We start from the raw sequence: 20,716 nt of genomic DNA, 5'->3' as shown, positions 1-20,716 counted from the left end.
TAATAAATATGCCAATTTTTATANGAAAAGACGATAAAATTTGTAGAATGATTTTGTTGAAAAGTCTGATTTGGCTGTAGGTACTTCAACAATGGAAGCAAAAGTTCTTTATAAAGTTTGCAGCTAGGGGATTCGAGCTGTAGGAAACACTAATAGTAGGTACTACTACCGCCAATAAAAGATATATTGCTTTTTTTTAAATGATTTTCTCAGAAAAAGACAAAGAGTAAAAACAACGAAAAGATTATATTTTACATACGATTTATCCTTTTTAGTTCCCAAGAGCATCATAATTCGTACCTATTTATTAATCTATGGAAATATGTCGATATTCCCTTATTTATTGATGTACTCAATACTTATATCTTTCTGACTGATTCATAATTAGACGGAGAAAATAAAAAATGAAAATTTACCTAAATATTAAAACAATATTTACAACTTATTACACTAGCTCGTTGCTTCGTAAGTGAAAATAATAACAATTACAATTTGGACCCGAATTTGCAAAAATACAATCCCAGCAGAAACAAATTTACTAGGTATTTTAGTTGTTATTACAAATTAAATTGTATTAAGTAAGAAATTTGAAATAATTAAAAAAAAATGTCAAAATTGAGATTATTACAAGTTACCTAATAAATTCTATTGTTTCTACCGGTAATTCAGTCATTTACAACAGAAAATTGTAATTTTTGTGTTACCATAAAAATTTAGTTTTCTCCGTGTTATCACATTTAAGTGCACAAATGCATACAATTATTGATTCCACAAGGTATTCCTTTAGGGCCTTCGCTTTTTTTTGTATTGTATGATTATATATTTATTTAAACAATGACTTCAAATGCGTACTTAGATAATTGCATGGTTGCTAACAAAAGCTGTTATGATAGATAGATAGATGAGTGATTTTATTTTCGCCTTCTCTTTGAGGCACTGTCCCGCCGTTCCCTAAAAAAGTGTAAACATCCCATCGCGTTCGTGATCAGGTTTTTTGTTACTCGCCCTACTCAGATTGATTAACAATGAATTAATCGTTACATTGCTCAAACATTATCAAAATGTTATAGCTTCTGTCATAATAAATCCTTTAAATTATTGGTAGCTACTCTTTGAAATGATCAAATAAGATGTTCCTTTAAAAAATTTTCACATTTTTATTTTTATGTAATGTATAAATCTCATTGCGGTCGCGATAAAATCTTTTTAATTTTCTTTTTTGTTTATGTTATCTTTTGAAAGTTTTTATTTACATGCCTATTTTGTCTATATTAGTCTACGCCATTTATTTTTAGGTCTGACGCTTATCAGTAAATCCACTGTTTTGTCTTTTATTTCTCTGAGTCTAAGATCTACGCAGAATCGAACTTTTTAAGTACTATTTTCGGATTTTCCTGGCAGATGTCTCTCCGGTCGCAATCGACCGAGAAAATTGACGAAATGACGAAAGCATCGATTAAGCCAAGGTCTCGCGGCCATTTTCTCGTACTTGTTATCTGCTTTACGATTAGTTAGCGCTTTCAAGTTGTCGTGTTCGATCCGGTATTGTAAATCTTTCGGTGCATCTTTGATGTTGTTACTTAAAGTGCGTACGTGTAGTGCCGGTTTGTTTATAACAGTTTTATATCAATTCTAAGGCATTGTATTTGTGAAATTGACTTGTTTGTGACTGTAAAATTTGTGCAACCTAGGAATTTATTGGATGACGTAAGGGCATGGAAAATTTTTGGTCGACAACAAAATCGATGAAGCTACTGAAAGGTATCTATAAATTTAGGCTTTCTAGATAACTTTTGTTCTTTTGGATTAAGATTTAATCGTTCATAAAATTAAATAAAAATTAAGAGTAAGAAATTCGTAACAAAAGAATTTTGAACATTTTTAGTTATAACGTATTTGTATGGCAGGTAAATATTAGACGTAGTAGGTACTTCAACACTAGGTAATTCTGGATAATTAATAAATAATAGACATTATTCTGATAACGAATCTTATAAATATGAGACTATGATCCTTCCCGACTAGAAATTGGAAGCAGGTTAGTCCGATATATGTGAGGACCTAATAGGGCTGTCCAATTTAGGGAAGTTTCAGTAAGGTCCTAATGAGGATTGAATAAAGATATCCGAAGTAAGAATATACTTGTCAGGTCCAAATCAGAATGTTTACCTACAGTTTATCCTATCAAAGTAAAAAATTGTTTAAATCAAGTTTTCCACGCTAGGATCTTATCAGGATTAGATCATTTCATGTTGGTAAATACAATTAAATTCTGATCAGAATTGAGTGTGGATAAACTTGATTGGCCAGAATTTAAATATCATCAGATGACTATTCAAAAGAAAATGNAAGAAATGAGCTCCGCAGACAAATATGATTGAATTTGGAATTATGCTACGGCGCATCCTAATAAAGGGAAAGGGCATATCTCCAACTTCTTTAAACGAACAGTAATCGTTATTTTGTGGTGTGTGACTAGGTTGATTTTTCTTCATTACATACAGTGTTTTCTATCGAGTAAATTAAGTTGTGAACTTTTTCCCTTTAGTTGAGCATATCAGCCTGAACCGATAAAATTTTCTACGCTTTCTAAATGCAAACTAAACCTTTAACCTAAAGAAAACGCCTTAACACATTCGATAGATCGTCTTAGTTTTACTCGTAAATTAAGTTTGATAGAAGTGTTGCAAAACGGCTTACAAAGTTTTCCAAGTAAATTAAAGTCGTTTACTAGATACAGGTTACAAAATGTTGGGATAACTTCTTCCGTCTGTACGTTTCTATTTAATAATATTATCATGTACATGGTACCGGAAATGTATGAAATCCGTCATTGTATACAATTCGTAGGAAATGTATATAATTCCTAAAATCGCCCGGAAATGTGTGAAATAAATTATATTAGACACATTTCCTAGGAAATCTATACATTTTCTAAATAGCAATCGGAAATGTATTACAGGTAATACTAAATGGGCAATAATACGGCAGGCTGTTTGGAGATGTACCTGAATCCATTGGTGACGTCATTGTTTTGTTAGGGAGATTTATGATAGACTGGAATATCTTTAATGCCCCCATATGTTAGAGGTAGAAAAATGTGACGAGGTTATGTATGTTACAGCAAACACGATGACCTTGAATTTTTAGTATGTTGTAGAGGTGATAATGCTGATCATTTTTATATAAATATACTAGTGACCCGCCCCAGCTTCGCACGGGTGCAATGCTGATACTAAATATATTTTTGTTTTGTTTAGATTATTATCGAAAAGGGAAAATCTTCAAAAGATACCTCCTGAACATACTAAATATACTACAGAATGTCTTTATATACAACATTCACAGTTTTTTTGTCATTAGACAATACAAACCGGCCTCCCGGCCGGTACCGCCGCAACCGCTATGTCCCTGCATTTTAAATCTGTAATATCTTCGAAAATATTCATTTAAATTACATGCTGTAAAGGGCCATATTGATCTGTATTAAATGCACAATGTATTTAAGGTACTTAATTGGATAAGAATTAATGCTGTATTGCCTACAATTGCTTCGTAAATAAGTGATTATTTCTCATAAAAAGTAAAGGATAAAAATGGTTATTGTGGGTTATCCCTAAGAGATAGATATATACCATCGCGAACTTTTTTGTAGACCCTTTTAAGATGTACAATACTGTAGTACATTATTTTGATCTATCTCGTAGAGTTCAGTCAGCGTTTGCAATGTAAGCGCAAAAAATGTGTTTATTTACATCACATTAGAAACCTCTAAAATTATCAGCGTTTCCCTACTATATTATGCATGTATTATACATGTAAATCTTCCTCTTGAATCACTCTATCTTTTAAAAAAAACCGCATCAAAATCCGTTACGTAGTTTTAAAGATTTAAGCGTACATAGGGACAGACAGCGGGAAAGCGGTTTTTATTTTATACTATGTAGTGATGTTGGGCGCGGAGATCATAATGAAGCATACTTTTCGAAGACATATCAGTCGGGCCGGGGGTTTAGACAAACTCCAATCTGTTATAAATCTACCTAAAAACCATACAATAAGGTCACTAATGCATATACATCTTGTTTTATGAAACTACATATATTTAAAATAAATGAAGCACGAATTTAATCGTTTAATTCAAGTCAATAAATCATTCTTTCTAGTTTCATAGTTATCGGTACAGTACCGGTGAAAAGCTTCCTAGTCACCGGTACGGTACCGGTGAATAGACACATCGTTTTTTTTAATATATTGGTTTTTACTAGTTTGATCATTGTATTTTCTAAAACTACCGCGGGCCGCAGGTTGGCTACTCATGGTGTAAATATTTCGTTATCTATTTATGTATTTATTTTATTTGTATGTTTTCGCAACCTGGTTTTAATTAAATGCAGGTATTGCGTAGGTATTTCTGGTGAAATCTAATTTAGGCTTAGTTAAGTACATAGGACGCGAAAGCGTTCCATTAATAAATAGACGTTTTTTTTTCCTATACTTCGACGCTTTTTCAGTACGGCGTAAAAGCTGTTAAGCCGGCTTTGACTGTCAAAATTAATGGACGTACAACAAAAAAGAGGTTGGAACGAAAGTTTGGCACGCCAGGTGCCATTATCCGCAAAACGAGCCCTTTTGCAAAGCCGCTAAATAGTTTCCCGATATTAACGAGGTTCGGAGCAATAAAAACGGAATCGGGCTGTTGTTTCGGTAAACGGACAACTGTTAATAGGACTTGCAAACAAAAAGGAGAAAAATGGTAGTTTTTTAGAAATGCTGCCATATTGTAACGTTACACTTACTGTAAAATTATTGAGAGAGATTGCGTTTAAGTCAAAGGTGCGATCTATGACTTAATTCAAAACAGCTTTTTGGACTCGCTTGTAATATAGGCTAGGAAACGTATGCGAAAAAGGACTTAGAAAATGACGTCATTCGTTTCCCTTGATTTATTTCTGTAATATAAGAATAGGAGAACAGGGGACTCTATGGAAGTCACTAAAAAATAGGCGAGATAGGTTGGTGGGACACCGTCTCAGGCATGAAGGTCTAGTCAGAGACATATTAGAGGCAGAAACAGGAGTTAGGAGAGGTAGAGGTAGACCTAGATTAGATTACTGTTCGCAAATAGTTAAGGATGTGGAATGTTCTAGTTTTAGGAAAATGCGAAGATTAGCTCAGGATAGGAAGGAGTGGAGGTACGTGTCCAATCAGTCTTAGGACTGACGACCTTATGACGATGGTTTTGAAAGTACATTGTAACACAAAAGTTTCGATAAATAGCTGATTATTTCGTTTCCCTTTCCAACCTAACGAGCAATATTATCACAATTCGTCTCACATATTGTGTGTAACTTGTTCGAGGAGCTAAGGAAAACGTAAGCTTTTCATTTCGTATGATGACACTGTCATCTTGACGTTATACGTTTTCTCCCCACGACCCTTTGTTCTCCTCCTCCTCCTCCTCAGAGGCAGCAGTAAGCCCGTACGGTTTCGTACACCCATTCCCGAAGGATGATCCGAAGGGAATCTTCATTAATGTGCGTTACGTAGAACAATAGCGCGGGGAAAAGGGGAGAGAGGCGCGAAGGGATACGAGAGGATAGAAAAGCGAAAATTATATGTATTTAGAAACCACTGTCTCTTGTATTATTAAGGGATCAGATTACCACAGTATCGGATGTAACGGGGCACAAAAGAGGCCGGGGGTAGATAAGGATTTCAAATTAACTTAATATAGGAAGGAATATCTTATGAAATATCAAGAAGATATATATATGTACAATAAAAAAAGGACCGAGCATGTATTAATGCACACGCGTAAGAAGTGAAACTTCTTTAGNGCTGTATTGACTTTTTGAAGTAAAGGGTGATTTACGCTACACCGTTTCGGATCCGTACCGTGTGCATGCCGAGTTCGTATCGCCAAACCTTTTGAGAAAAAAGTGTACTACGTAATACCTCTAAAATTTAGATTGTTTCTAGCCTAATTTCTATTGCATCTGGTCTTGACATCAAATCCAAATCTTGCTACGGTTTTGAGTCTAGATATATATATGTACAATAAAAAAAGGACCGAGCATGTATTAATGCACACGCGTAAGAAGTGAAACTTCTTTAGATTGTATATCACAGTAGTATTTTTTAATTAAACTATTGCGTTAACTAATTACTAAATACCAGAAAAATACAACTTTATTCCGAGCGGACGAATGTGGAATATTGGTTTAGTTTTGTTAAAAATATTTACGCTTGCACCTTGCAAAACTGAAGAGAGGAATTACAAATCAAAACAAACAAACCCAAATGCATATGCAATACATATGCAGTACAGTGATTCAGATTATTATGTTAAAATGGACTCCTTTTGGATATATCCACCAGGGGTCACACGTAGCGCGTGACGCTTGACACTGTGACGCGTGACGTTACACCTTTCGGTTTTATACCCTAGTAATTTTCCTTCCTACCGTCGATAAAAAGTTTCACTTTAAAAATTTCAATCTTCGATTAAAGACTGTAGAAAAACGGTACAAGGTGTCAAATGCCATTAAGGCGATGCATTTGAAAATATGTTTATGAACTAGGGTTTTGTAAAATTTTATCGCATTTTGTGAAGTGTTTGAACTATGGGAATGAAAAAACAAGAACAAAGCAAGATAGGTAAACAGGAAATTACCTGAAACATGCACAAGAAATTGATTTTACATCCCCAAAGGAAACAATCCAGGATCAAGTGTCGGTTGTTTCAATTTCCCCCTACGTGTCCATGCTTTACGATTTGTCATTATATAGCCTAGCTACATTTTATAATAAAAGGGAAAAACAAAATAAATAAAACCGAGAATTCAGATTTTCCTTGAATGCAGGTACAAAGTGTTGCTCAAAACAATCATGTCGGAATTTAATTTCTCTCTGCAGTCTCATATCGTTGAATTTAGAAGGCAGTGCATCATTGGCCAGTCAGGTATGTACCTACCACATACAGTGCTTTTAGAAAGTTCCGGGGATAATATTATTCAAAAAGTAAAAATATCAACAAAATATATAAATGAAAACGTTACCAATGAATTATTAATTATACAAGACTAACTAAACGAGCTTAAAAAAGGAAACTATTTCGATATTGGAGTTAAGAATCGAATAAAATAAAAGCTGACTATTGAATGTATAAATCAGGGGTAGCCAACCCAAATGGCGTCTATAGAAATAAATCATAACTCCGCGAATCGCATGTAAAATTAAATATTAGATATTTTTTCCAACTCATAATTGTAAATTCATTAATAAAGCAGGTAATATTTGTCATACATTCACAAGAATATTGTTTTAAAATCAATTATTATTTTCTCATAATTTTGACAGATACTTTTTCACTATTCACCGGTTCCGTACCTGCGACTGAGAAGCTATTCATCGGTACTGTACTGGGAGCTAAGAAGCTATTCACCGGTACCTAAACGTTGTATCAAACATTGTTAATTAGTGCTTTAGTTATCAATAGAAATTTTCTAACATGAGACTCCTAAACTATTTTTGAACTTAAAATTTCCACAGTTGTCCAAGTGCCTTCATGAATAGGAGTGTTTATGCAAAATTCAAAAATACCATTTCTTCTACTGAAAATTTAGAAAATCCTGAATACCAAATTTTTAGTTAAAAACTAGGCGGTGACAGTAATACGCCGGAATAGAGGGTATTTACGTCTACTTATTTAAACTAAAATGAAAATTTAGTTAGATATTTAAAATAAATGAAGTATGAATTTAATCTTCTAATTCAAAGTCAATGTAATTTACAGCAGCAATCAAGCATTCTTTCTGGCTTCTTAGTCACCGGTACAGTACCGGTGAATAGCTTCGTAGTCACTGGTACGATACCGGTGAGTAGACACATCGGTTTTTTAAATACATTATTTTAGGTCACTACTTTCGTCATTGTAAAATAAATATATTTTGTACGACTATCATATAATGAATCTCGCAAGCCGGAAGTGTTCAAGGCGGGCTGCGGGTTGACCACCCTTGGTATAGACAACGGATCGTTCGAGGGGAATTTTTGTTTTTGTGGGAGATAAGGAAGTATTTTAACTCGCCATAACTTTCTTATAGTAGTATTAGCATCTAGCATCTAAAATGGAAGCGGTACTGACAGATCAGTACTGTATGAAAATAAATAAAGGAAAACTAAAATACTGGTATGCAAGAGAAGAAAAAGTAGGGAAAGAGCGAATATAAAGATAGGAGACGAAAAATTAGAGGAAGTGACTGATTTTAGATATCTAGGAAGTCAGATAAGTCAGGACGGAAGGAGTAGCAGGGATATAAAGCAGATGATAGCGCAGGGTCGTGTCACCTTTAATAAAAAGAAGTCACTTTTATGCTCGCAAACGGTTAATTTAGAAATTCGAGAAAGGTCGTTAAAGGTGTACGTTTGGAGCGCGGCGTTGTACGGGTGCGAAACATGGACAGTGGGCGCGGCGGAAAAGAAAAGGTTAGAAGCGTTCGAAATGTGGTGTTATAGGCGAATGATGAGGATAACGTGGGTAGAAAAGGTTAGAAATGAAGAGGTATTAGAAAGAATAGGAGAACAGAAGACTCTATGGAAGTCAATAAAAAATAGGAGAGATAGGTTGGTAGGACACCTTCTCAGGCATGAAGGTCTAGTCAGAAACATATTAGAGGCAGAAGCAGGAGTTAGGAGGGGAGGGGACCTAGCTTAGATTACTGTTCGCAAGTAGTGAAGGATGTGGGTTGCTCTAGTTTTAGGGAAATGAGAAATTTAGCTCGGGATAGGAAAGAGTGGAGGTACGTGTCCAACCAGTCTTAGGACTGACGACCTTATGATGATGATGATAACCATCCCCTTAGAAAAAGGGAGATCATAACCTAAATTCCCACCCTCTCTTTTTTTGTTCGTTTGTTTATTTTTATTGAACATTTCACTTCCACCAAATACCGAAATTAGTTTCAACAAAATTGAAACAAAAAGAGCGACACTGTCAGTACGTATAGATACAGTGTCCTTAAACTTTTACTATGTACTGTAGGTAAATTTGTAATATACGTTGGCTGCTAAAGGTAAAAGCTCGGAATTAATCTTCGCATATAGCAATAGACGGATTACTTTCCCGTCTGGTTTCAAAGTGAACTTATGAGCTCTGGTACGGAAAGAGAACGAAAAGAAGGACGAGGATTCGAATAAGAAGAGAGAGAGAGAAAGAGAGAGATAGGGATGAAAAGATTTGATTCGATGTTATAAGCGGTCACTAAGCAGGATTGTGCAAACGTACATAAAGAGACGACCACGACCGTCGCGACGCGACGGATGGGCGAGCGGACGTCCGGAAATGTGATTAGTTTCCAAGGATGTGGATTGAATCTAAAATATGAAAGAGCGTTTGTGCAGTCGAAAGGATCGTTGTTGCTTACTCTCGTTCTCTTTCTCTCCTTTGTACACTGTTTTCTGTTCTTTTCTCAGTAAATAAATCCATCCCAGTTTAATTCTTTCGAGTGCGCCATTGAAATTGTCCAGCCAAGAACGGAAATACATACAACTATCTGCGACACAACACGATGTCGATTCGTTTCTACAATTGTATAAACCTTGTTAACGCCAGATTGTTTATCTGTAAATATTAGAAGAGAAATATCGTCAAGAAAACTACTTTCAGCCATTACGCGAATGGAATTGGATGATATGACGGTGTGATATGATAAAGTCAATTTAAAGAAAACAAAACAAAAACCCACTTCAAGACTATACCTACATGTACAAACTTAAACTAAAAAGTAGAAAACAATATATCAATTGCTTCAAGGCAAAGTACATTACAGAACAATCGGCAAAATCATTGATACTTATATACATTTAAAATTTATAATCAGTTTGGAGTTGGTGCCAGTCAAGCCAATTGCGCATAACTTGCAGGTAATATTCCTTATTGACTGTTCTCTCCTGTGGCAAGAACTCATGATGCACCACGCCCCTGCAATCCAAGAAAACCGTAATCAAAACCTTCACAATCGACCTAACTTGGTGCGCTTTTTTCGGTCTTGGCTCGTGCGGCAGCTTCCACTGGGATGATTGAGCTTTGGCTTCCACGTCATAACCATAAACCCATGATTGGTAACCAATTATAATCCTCTAGAGCAAATTTGGCTTGTCGCGGACAGAGTCCAACAGCTCCTTACCAATGTTAATGCGATGCTGTTTTTCGTCGAAATTAAGCAATTTTAGTACGAATTTCGCGGCAACCCGTTTCATGCCCAAATGTTTAGGTTCTCAGCAACTTCTCTAACGGTAATTCGACGATTGGCCAATACTATTTTCTTCACTTCGTCAACGTTTTCGTCTGTTGTTGACGTTCTCGGGCGTCCGGCACGTTTTTTGTCGTTCAAATCTTCTCGGCCTTCTGGGAACATTTTGTGAACGTTGCTTCGGTCCAAGGTAGCTTCATCATATGCCACAGTCAACATTCGGAATGAGTACGCGCACTTAATTTTGTTTTTCACACAAAATTTGATACAGATTCTTTGATCCATTTTTTGGAATAGGCAAAAATCGAGGACGTGCCAAAGCACGTGCAAGCAAAGCAGCTGTTAAAAATTAACTGAACATTCAACATGACCGAACTTGTCGGTATAAGTGGTCGACATGAGTACCAACATAACACCACAAAAAAATCGAATATACGAAACCCGCGGAAATAAAAAAAAATCGGTTGTCTGTAAAGTCGGTTTACTGACGATAATTGAACGTGACAACGTCATAAGAAAATACTGATGGAATGGTTTCATTTTTCAAAAGAAAATTTTAATTTTATTTGTTTGATAGATATTTTGTATGGATATAGAGAAGGAGGTAAATGGAAATGTATTATTGTATAGTAGCTGTCCACGCGGACGCATCGCTCACTCAAGTAAGAGAGAGACAGAGTCGAACGCTGCCGAACGCGGAGGCCGATTGTGCCTCTTTGTCGCTCGTTCCGCGCTCTCGCTTGCACTTCAAGCCTTAAATGGAACGCCTCAGAGCGAGGTAACGCCGCATGAGTCATGTTTTTTCGTGCGTGCATCGAATTATAAGACGTTGTCACGTCAAAATTCGGGATACTTTTTGAACAGAACTCGTACTCTTGGGGAAGCATTAAATTGGTTACCTAAGCTCCATTAGGTTTCTTTAATTTTATTGTGTCCTTCTTGATTGTTTATATGGCAAATAGGTACAATAATTATCCTGATCCGTAGTTAATTGTCAAACCTGATAAATCATTTTCCTGTTGCTTCCACAAACAAACAAATCCGGACCCTGTTGTAGTTGATTACTATTGACTGGTTCAACACGCATACGTATACAAATACGATATAGAGTTAGGTGGCTTTTGCTAATGTATTCATGGGCACATAGAACCTAGCCGATTTGCTAAAACTCAATTTCTCTCTGCGGACTTAAACACATTCATCATCACACTGTGTCTCTCACAATTAAATTTATTAATTTACTCCCGCAAACTACATAAATGAAATCAATTGTTTAGTACCAAACAGCATAAATGGGTAAATGATAGATTGATGCCCGTTTCTTTATGATAATACCTCTGGTGTGGTTACATGGACATTACTATTTCTTTCCCACTTTGTTTATTGATTGATATTACATTGAATTATTAGAAACATCGTAGTAAATGCCATTTGTAGTAAGTATATTGCTACCTATAGAAGAATTGAAAGATGTTCAAGAAAGTCCATAAGGATATCGACTTGTCGTAGTGAATCTACAGCGTAGCACACAGATGGCGTTTACCATGCTGCTTTTAGTAATTCATAAACGCTGTCTTAAGGGAGTAGGTAAATTGATAAAATCCACTGAGACCGAAATCGCTTCTAACGGTTTCGATAGAATTCTGTTCAATATGAACTTTTTATAACATCATTACATTGATTATTAAATGAATCATCATTATAAGGTCGTCAGTCTTAAGACTGGCTGGACACGTACCGCCACTCTTTCCTATCCTGAGCTAATCTTTGTATTTCCCTAAATGCTAATACTGCTATATCATGCTAATCTTTGGCCCCTCTATTAATATACCTACAGTTGTACTATCTTTAATGATATAATTTGCGTCTTCGATGTATAGATTAAAAAATAGCGGTGACAGTGTGCATCCTTGTCTGACTCCCTTCCTAATATTTACTTCTCTACGTTGCTGCTCTAGCTCTATAACTGCCTGTTGCTCTTTATACAAACTAAGTATCACTCTTCTTTCTCTGTAACTCATCCCTACATTTTTAAGTATATTTAACATCTTGTCCCATTTAACACTATCAAAAGCTTTTTCTATCAAATCCTATAAGTATACGCGATCTTTTCTTTTTCTATAGTACCAACAATAAAGCTAGTGAAAAAAAAAAAAAAACGAAAAAGTAAAAGCACAGCGTCCGATATTAAAAACTGAGAAGTACAATATTTTTTTATGTTTGTTAAAGGAAATCCAAATCCCGCACAGGTTGTCGGTTCACCGACCGGTCAGTGGTGGGACAGTTACAACATCAGTTGGACAGTGGATTCTTTATCGCCGATTGAAAACTATTGTTTAGGCGATTACCAAAAGGAGCAAATGGTCAAGACAATCATGGAAGACCTCTTCAACACCTCGCCACAAGAAAGGTTAGTAAAATAAATAAATGATGTTAAGGTATATGAAAATGCTGTATTGACTTTTTGAAGTAAAGGGTGATTTACGCTACACCGTTTCGGATCCGTACCGTGTGCATGCCGAGTTCGTATCGCCAAACCTTTTGAGAAAAAAGTGTACTACGTAATACCTCTAAAATTTAGATTGTTTCTAGCCTAATTTCTATTGCATCTGGTCTTGACATCAAATCCAAATCTTGCTACGGTTTTGAGTCTGTTCTCAATTCTTGCTCTTTACAATAATGTAAATATTATAACAATTTGTTATGTGATTTATTATTATTCTTTACTTCACTCGTCCGCTTGGAATTAAGTTCTTCAACATCTGAATGTTTTTTGAACATTTAGAGACTAACGGAAGTGTACTTTTCTTTTGGTTTAATGCCGAAAGTTTTATTGTTACCTTTGTATTTCTAAATATGGTTCTTTATAAGGTGAATTTATTTAAAGAAAAAGAAATTTGACTCCTGCGAGAATTTGGACACCGCATCATTGTAAAAACAGGTACTCAGAAGGAACGCTGCGGCGTGCCTCCCTTGGGAAATTTAAAATAATTTGAAACAGTAATAGGACCTAGCTACCCTCTTTCGAAATAACAAATTTATGTAAGACACAAGACAAACAACAACGAAACGCGAAAAAGTACTATCCCACTTCCCTTAGTTAAAATTCATAAGGGTAGGTAAACAAGTATAAAAGTGGTGGAGTCTATTTTTGTTTTGATTAATTTTAGCGAGTGGAATTTTTACAAGGTTAAGTGCTATAGCTGTTTCATCACTTCCGATGGAGAAACTACGTTGTTGTAGATAACATCTCGTGAAGCGACAAATTCAGTGTTGTTAAGATGATTAAAAGTTCTACGGAAGAAATTATTTTAGGGTTTAAAGAATTATTCATTAATTATTACGAATAGATACTTAAATTTTATTTATATATTTTGATTATAAAGGGTTACTCGTCCTCCTCGGTTTATTTTGGTTAATTGGTTTTCCTGTTTGCCTATGGGCAAGGGATTGGGCCGAGCGTGCAATAAGATTTCTCGCTCTACTGTATAGCCGGGCAAACTTTAACTTTGTAGGAGCCGCTACCTGAGCTTAGTTTGGGTCACTCCGTACCCTTCAATGAGTACGAGAGAGTAAGCAATAATGACCCATATTGCTTTCTCTTTTTATTCTCCCTTCCACTTCCATATCCCTTCATTCCGTAGACGAGCGAAGCCTCTCTCGCAACTTAAATAGTACCTACGAAAATTTTTTAATGATCGTCCCGCAACTCAGGGGTAGCATGCCGGACTACCTTCGCAATACTATTGGGTACGGTTATGGAAGAAGGGACTCACCTACGAAATGGAAGGGATAAGAAAAGGAAAGAATCATCTCACTCGTACTCGCAGGAGCAATGAGGAGATCCTTGGCTATACTTGAGAAGCACTCGGGAGTCAAAAGATCCGAGTTTGCCCGGCTCGGCTCTACTGGGATTTTCGTACTTCCAGTATGATTATTTGAACCCCGGCACTGGGTCGCCACCTTTTCCCGACCCTTTATACTCATGTCGGTCGTTCTACACCGGCTCCCTTTTGATAAGTAATGGGAATGGGCAAGGCCAAATTCACGAACCTCTAACTACACACCCTTTACTAAAACTTCGTTCTTTTCCCACATTTAGTGGAGTTTGCTTCGGGTAATCCTAGTTGTAGGGGTGAATATAAAAAGTAAGGCATTGGAAATTTATCTACTCCAAAATTCTGACAGTTGTAAACCCGACAGACAGACATTATTTTAATATTTTACTAACCTTTTAAATATATTTAAGTATAAGAATTAGTTGAAAATTATTAGTGGGGTAGAGTGAACGAAAGGCCGGGTGGGTGAAAATTGCCTTTTAAAACACTAAAGAAGCCTTTGGGGGTTGTAGTGAAGGGATGAACGCGAAAGGGGAAAATAAAAAATCGAATATTGTGAAAGGAACCTATGTGTAACCGAACCTTATCTCAACCTAGACTAACCAAATCTAGTTTATTTTCATATGTCGATGTTTGACCCTCTGTATCGAAATTTTGTCAGATTTTTGGAGTCACCGACTTCAAAACTGTGTACTTCTTAGTGGAAAACTTTTCAGTGCTTTGAAAAATGACGTTCAAATTGTTCACTCAATCCTAAGTTAAGCGAAAACTAGCGACGATACCAGAAAAAGTATATATCTTAATTTTACGGCTGCTGCTTTATTATTCTTTTGTAATGGAGAGTGATATCATTTTCGTTGCCAAAGACACCAGTTCTTGAACATACTCCGAACAGAAAGGCTTCCGACATTGCTTTGATTTATGAAATCCGTTTTATTAAAACTTTTCTAAAATATATTTCGGCTGACCTGTCTTAATGAAATTAATGAAAGGTTTGGTACGAGACAGAAATTATTGTTGAACTTTCTGTTAACGTTTGGGTCAATGTCTAAAAGCATGTTTAAATTTGGTATGGAATCTTGAGTAACTGTTATCATGTACGGACTGCTGTTATTTCTTCATTTTAAAAGGATTTTCCCTAAAACGGATACCGGAGGAGTAACAAGGAAGTATTAGCAAACAAGGAATTTTTATTATGAAATACTTTAAGTAACTTTTAATATTGATGTGAAAATTCCTTTAATTTTTGAAAATGAAAAACAATATATTTTTTTATCATCACGATAATTTACACTCTTGTGGCTCTGACATCTGCTAAAGTAAGTCACTAAAAATTATTTTTGGTCTTCGACAAGTTACAGCGTCTTCATCTTGTGATATTTTTGAAAATTTTGTGATAACAATTTTATTTTATTTCTTCTACGACTATGAAAATGTAATGTCCATTAATCGAAGGTTACTTTAGCTTATTTAGTTGATAATTAATTAGCTGTCTATTAAATAAGTACAGCAGTTATTGTAACTATTTGATTATTTGATACCACTGTGTGGTGATGATGTCGTTGGAAACCGATGAGGTTCGGATGGCTAATGCATTCGTTGAGGATTAGTGTAGTAGTGGTTCGAATGAACGGAAAAGCTGGAAATCCCGTTTAATCCCGTCCAGCGAAATCGGAAACGGTCAGGGAGACCTGTGATTGTCACTGTGTAGTGTATTGCGAGGATGGAGGAAGAGGTGGCGGCGGTTGGTAGCATTAAAGTCGTCGTCATGACATTCGGGGCAGTTGGTTCGATAAAAGGGAAATCCGACAGGTAGCAAAGGGAAACTTCTCAAACAACCAGATAATCTGCATAATCACAGAGGAACGTTCTGAAGAACTCCTACTTCGTCTTACGTTGAATAGAACCCGTCAGACGCTATAATGCTCGCAAATCCTTTCCTATGATTTATTTGTCTGAGAAATATTAGCACAATACAGTGGCTTTTGATAATGGTAAATGGGGCAAGATATTTGATATACTTAGGAATGAATAGTGATACTTAGTTTGTATAAAGAGCAACAGGCAGTTATAGAGCTGGTACTGCAATGTAGAGTAGTACTTATTAGGAAGGGAGTCAGCCAGGGGCTACACACTGTCACCGCAACTTTTACATCGAAGACGCGATCAACATCATTAAAGACAGTACAACTGTAAACAGGGGCAAAAGATTAGTATGCTTACATTTGCAAATGATAAAGCAGTATTAACATCTACCAAGGAGGAGTTAGAGATAACTTTAAATAAAATGGAAGCGGTATTGACAAAACAGAATTGTATGAAAGTAAATAAAAGTAAAACAAAAATACTGGTATGCAAGGGAAGAAAAGGTATAGAAAGAGCGAATACAAAGATAGGAGACGAAAAATTAGAAGAGGTGGCTGATTTTAGGTATCTAGGAAGTTAGATAAGTCAGGACGGATGGAGTAACAGGAATATAAAGCAGATGGTAGCGTAGGATCGAGTCGCCTTCAATATAAACAAGTCACTGTCATGCTCGCGAACAGTTACCTAATTTAGAAATTCGAAAAAGGTTGTTAAAGGCATGTTTGTAGCGCGGCGCTGTATGGGTGCGAAATATGGACGGTGGGCGTTTCGGAAAAGAAAAGGTTAGAAGTATTCGAAATGTGGTGTTACAGGCGAATGATGAGGATATCGTGGACAGAGAAGGTTGGAAATGAAGAGGTATTAGAAAGAATAGGAGAACAGAAACAGAACTCTATGGAATTTAATAAGAAATAGGCGAGATAGGTTGGTAAAATACCTTCTCAGGCATGAAGGTCTAGTCAGAGACATATTAGAGACAGAAACGGGAGTTAGGAGGGGTAGAGGTAGACCAAGATTAAAAAACTGTTCGCAAATAGTTAAGGATGTAGGAAATTCTAATTTTTGGTAAAATTCGAAGATTAGCTCAGGATAGGAAAGAGTGGAGGTTCGTGTCCAACCAGTCTTAGGACTGCACGTAGAATTTTGCACTCTTTTTGAATTTGGTATAAAAATAGAGGGTCCCATTTAAAAAACCGACTTAACCTTGAAATAACTTAAATTAGACCTCAAATAACTATTGCCAAGAATTTTTTTGATGTTCCTAAGTCAGTAGTTATTTAGGTGCTTCTTTTAAAATGAGTTACTTAGTATATGCATATCAATTATTATGGTCTCTGTTGTCTTATTCTTTCCATTCTCATCATTTTTAACTTATTCTCTCCATGTCCAGGTTTCACAGCCATCTAGGCCATGTTGTAATTACATTCTACTTATTATTTTTAATGCGTATTAATTGACTCGATTTGCTCCAATGGAGGAACTATCATACAGATGTAAACGCAATCTTTCAATAATTTTATGGTATTACATTAGATACTCAACGCTGGTTTCATTGCATGCAAAATAGCGAAACCAAAGTGGATATCAATTTCCTTTTGTTATTTTATTATACTTTGGTACGACGAGCTTACACCTATTAATGTTGATATCAAATGTAATATCGTCGTTTAGGGAAGGATGTAGGAACTACTAAATTCTGACCAAAATCGGTCATAATAACATAGCAAACGTTAAACCCGAATGTTCGAAGAGGATTAGTTTTATCCCTGTGTACACGCTCTATATTATCCTTTGATCGTTATTTACGTGTTATGTACTACACCACCCAATAAGCGGTTAGATAAGTGCTTGATTTCTAACCCCAATTATTGTTACGATTACGAGAAAATTTTCCACTTTTCATTAATATGTATGCACATTCCATTACAAGGATGTCTGATTGCAGCTAATATGATCTGCTGAGAAGTATAACATTCAGACAATTGTCTTGTTGAAGTCATGCTTAATCAACTGTGTAAATGGCTTTTTAATTTTTATTTTAATTTGGTGCTCTACCTATACAAAGCATTTAGGTATTTAAAATCTCGTAATTAGTAAAAAGAAAAGATCAGAAGTTTTCGAAATGTGGTGCTATAGGCGAATGATGAGGATAACGTGGGTAGATAAGATTAGAAATGAAGAGGCATTAGAAAGAATAGAAGAACAGAGGACTCTATGGAAGTCAATAAAAAATAGGCGAGATAGGTTAGTAGGACACCTTCTCAGGCATGAAGGTCTAATCAAAGACATATTAGAGGCAGAAACAGGAGTTAGGAGGGGTAGAGGTAGACCTAGATTAGATTACTGTTCGCAAATAGTTAAGGATGTGGGTTGTTCTAGTTTTAGNCAATAAGAAATAGGCGAGATAGGTTAGCAGAACACCTTCTCAGGCATGAAGGTCTAGTCAGAGACATATTAGAGACAGAAACGGTAGTTAGGAGGGGTAGAGGTAGACCTAGATTAGATTACTGTTCGCAAATAGTTAAGGATGTGGGTTGTTCTAGTTTTAGGGAAATGCGAAGATTAGCTGGATAGGAAAGAGTGGAGGTACGTGTCCCACCGGTCTTAGGACTGACGACCTTATGATGATGATGATGACTATCAGGGAATTATAAAGGGAATTATTACTAGTAGAATAAGTTTTCTTATAGTATTTGATATACTTGTTGAGTTGAGAATTACTTTTATCTACTCGGTAAAATTTTGCTCAAAAATTCGTGAAGTTAGCAATGGACTTGTTCTAAACAAAATCGTATCTTAATATAAGTACTAATTAATACAATTTCTCCGAATACATGAAATACTCCTTTTTGTTTATTACATAAGTTATTTAGGTACAAGGGGTAGGACAATGGCAAAGGATCACTTTGTGTGTTTTTGGGGTCTAAACAGTTGAAACTGTAATAATAATATTTGATTTTGTAATTAATGATGTTTGTGATGTATTATTCACTATGAAATATTTTAGTATTGAATAGTACCAACAAATATGACGGCTGATCGGGGCCGACAGTCGAAGATTGCTAAACCTCTTATAGTAAATGTAAATAAATTCATCATCATCATCATAAGATCATAAGTCCTAAGACTGGTTGGACACGTACTTCCACTCTTTCTTATCCTGAGCTAAACTTCGCATTTGCGTAAAACCAGAACAACCCACATCCTTTTATCCATCTCTACTTTTAAATTTTCTAATTTTCCTACTTGTTTCATTGTCCTAACATTCCACATTCCGACTCGTGAAATATTGCGCCTTCCCCTTGCACTTATTGATGACATCCCCGAGGTAGTCCCCGCCCGGACATCCGAATGGGGGTGTAGTTTACGTCCGGAGTGCTTTACGCCAGAGGACTGGCTGACTCATTTAATATGTCTGATACCTTTTACTTGGCATATCATAATGTGGTGGTTTCCCGTTGCCTTCCACATAGTAGTATTGTGCATCAGAGTGCCATACCGATATACTGATCCTCATGATCTCTGCCACCCTAAGTACTGAAAGAGCTGCTGCCCTCTTTCAGGGACTTGTCTTAGTCTGGTTTATCTTTAAGAACCTCCCCCCCCCATTATGGTTGAACCTATGGCCCGGCTTCCTAAATCATCGAAACTCGCAACCCGATCCACCCGCTCTAGTTTGTACAATAATTTCGTCAAGATTCATGTCCCGTCTGATCGGAAAAATGTGGAACGCTTCACGCTAAAAAAGGATACATATTTGATGATTGAATAATATCGATGCGTCTAATAATAACGTGTTTTTAGAAAATGGCCTAGCAGTCGAAACGAATTCGTAAAAGTATTTTTGAGAAAAATTTGTTAACTATAACCAAAATAGTTACTATGTAGTATATGTAGGTGATACAGTGTAAACTCTATATAACGACACTTAAGGGACTGAACATTTTTCGACGTTATAAAGAGTGGTCGTTAAATGGAGAGAAATAAAAGATATTATTTTACTATTCTATAATAATATGTATTTACCAATATAGTACACATTTTGCACACGATTATTATTATTCGCACATTGCGTATAGCCTGTTATCTTCGTCTGATCTTTTTTGCTGCTCCAATATTTTAATTGTATTTTGTTTCGTATCTTACTCATATCTTGAAATACTGCTGGATCAATTTGGTTATAAGTTTCGCTGCATCAAGTGCTTGTTTGATGCTTGGTGGAGGGACAGGATCGTCTTCTTCAACAACGTACACAGCTGCAGTTCTTATCTATTTCGGCAACTTAGAAAGTACTGCTNTTTTCGTGAAACCCAAACAAAATTCAACTGAATGTACCAGGATTTTGCTAACTTATGAGCCAGTATAGTTACCTAATATTGTAATAGTATGACGGTCATGAAGGTCTGCTGCATTATAACGCCAATATTGGTGATACCTCGTGCCAGCCCGCGTGTCTAATTAAGCCTCCACGCCACTGCGCCCACCTCGTTCGTTGAGGGGGGAATTTTAGTCCCCGTTCTCCCTCCCGTCGCCCTTATCCACAACATTTTACTCACGTAAGTACTGCCGAATATTCTACTAGAGTTTAATCACCATTGTACTGTTTTACAGAGGGTGATATCTCATTGGTTTCTAACGTTTCGCACATCAAAATAATAGAAGTTGATTTAGGCCTTCACGGCCGGATTCTAGCCGTGTTTTATTGATGATATCCCCATGACGGGTCATGGAGACGTCAAACGTTTAGTTTCTTAT

The 20,716-nt window shown here is 36.1% G+C and overlaps 1 protein-coding gene across 1 annotated transcript in view; it reads left to right on the top strand.

Moving 5' to 3' along the window:
• LOC108744688 (alpha-catulin) overlaps positions 1-20,716 on the top strand; it is a 296,147-nt gene that overhangs the window by 156,060 nt on the left and 119,371 nt on the right. The window contains exon 12 of the transcript XR_003231151.1: positions 12,486-12,666. The gene's annotated coding sequence lies outside the window, so the exon portion shown is untranslated. The remainder of the gene's footprint in view (positions 1-12,485; positions 12,667-20,716) is intronic.

This window comes from Agrilus planipennis, unplaced genomic scaffold (genome assembly GCF_000699045.2).
Source record: "Agrilus planipennis isolate EAB-ADULT unplaced genomic scaffold, Apla_2.0 scaffold16, whole genome shotgun sequence".
NCBI classification, from domain to species: domain Eukaryota; kingdom Metazoa; phylum Arthropoda; class Insecta; order Coleoptera; family Buprestidae; genus Agrilus; species Agrilus planipennis.
This window is presented reverse-complemented; position numbering and strand designations above follow the sequence as displayed.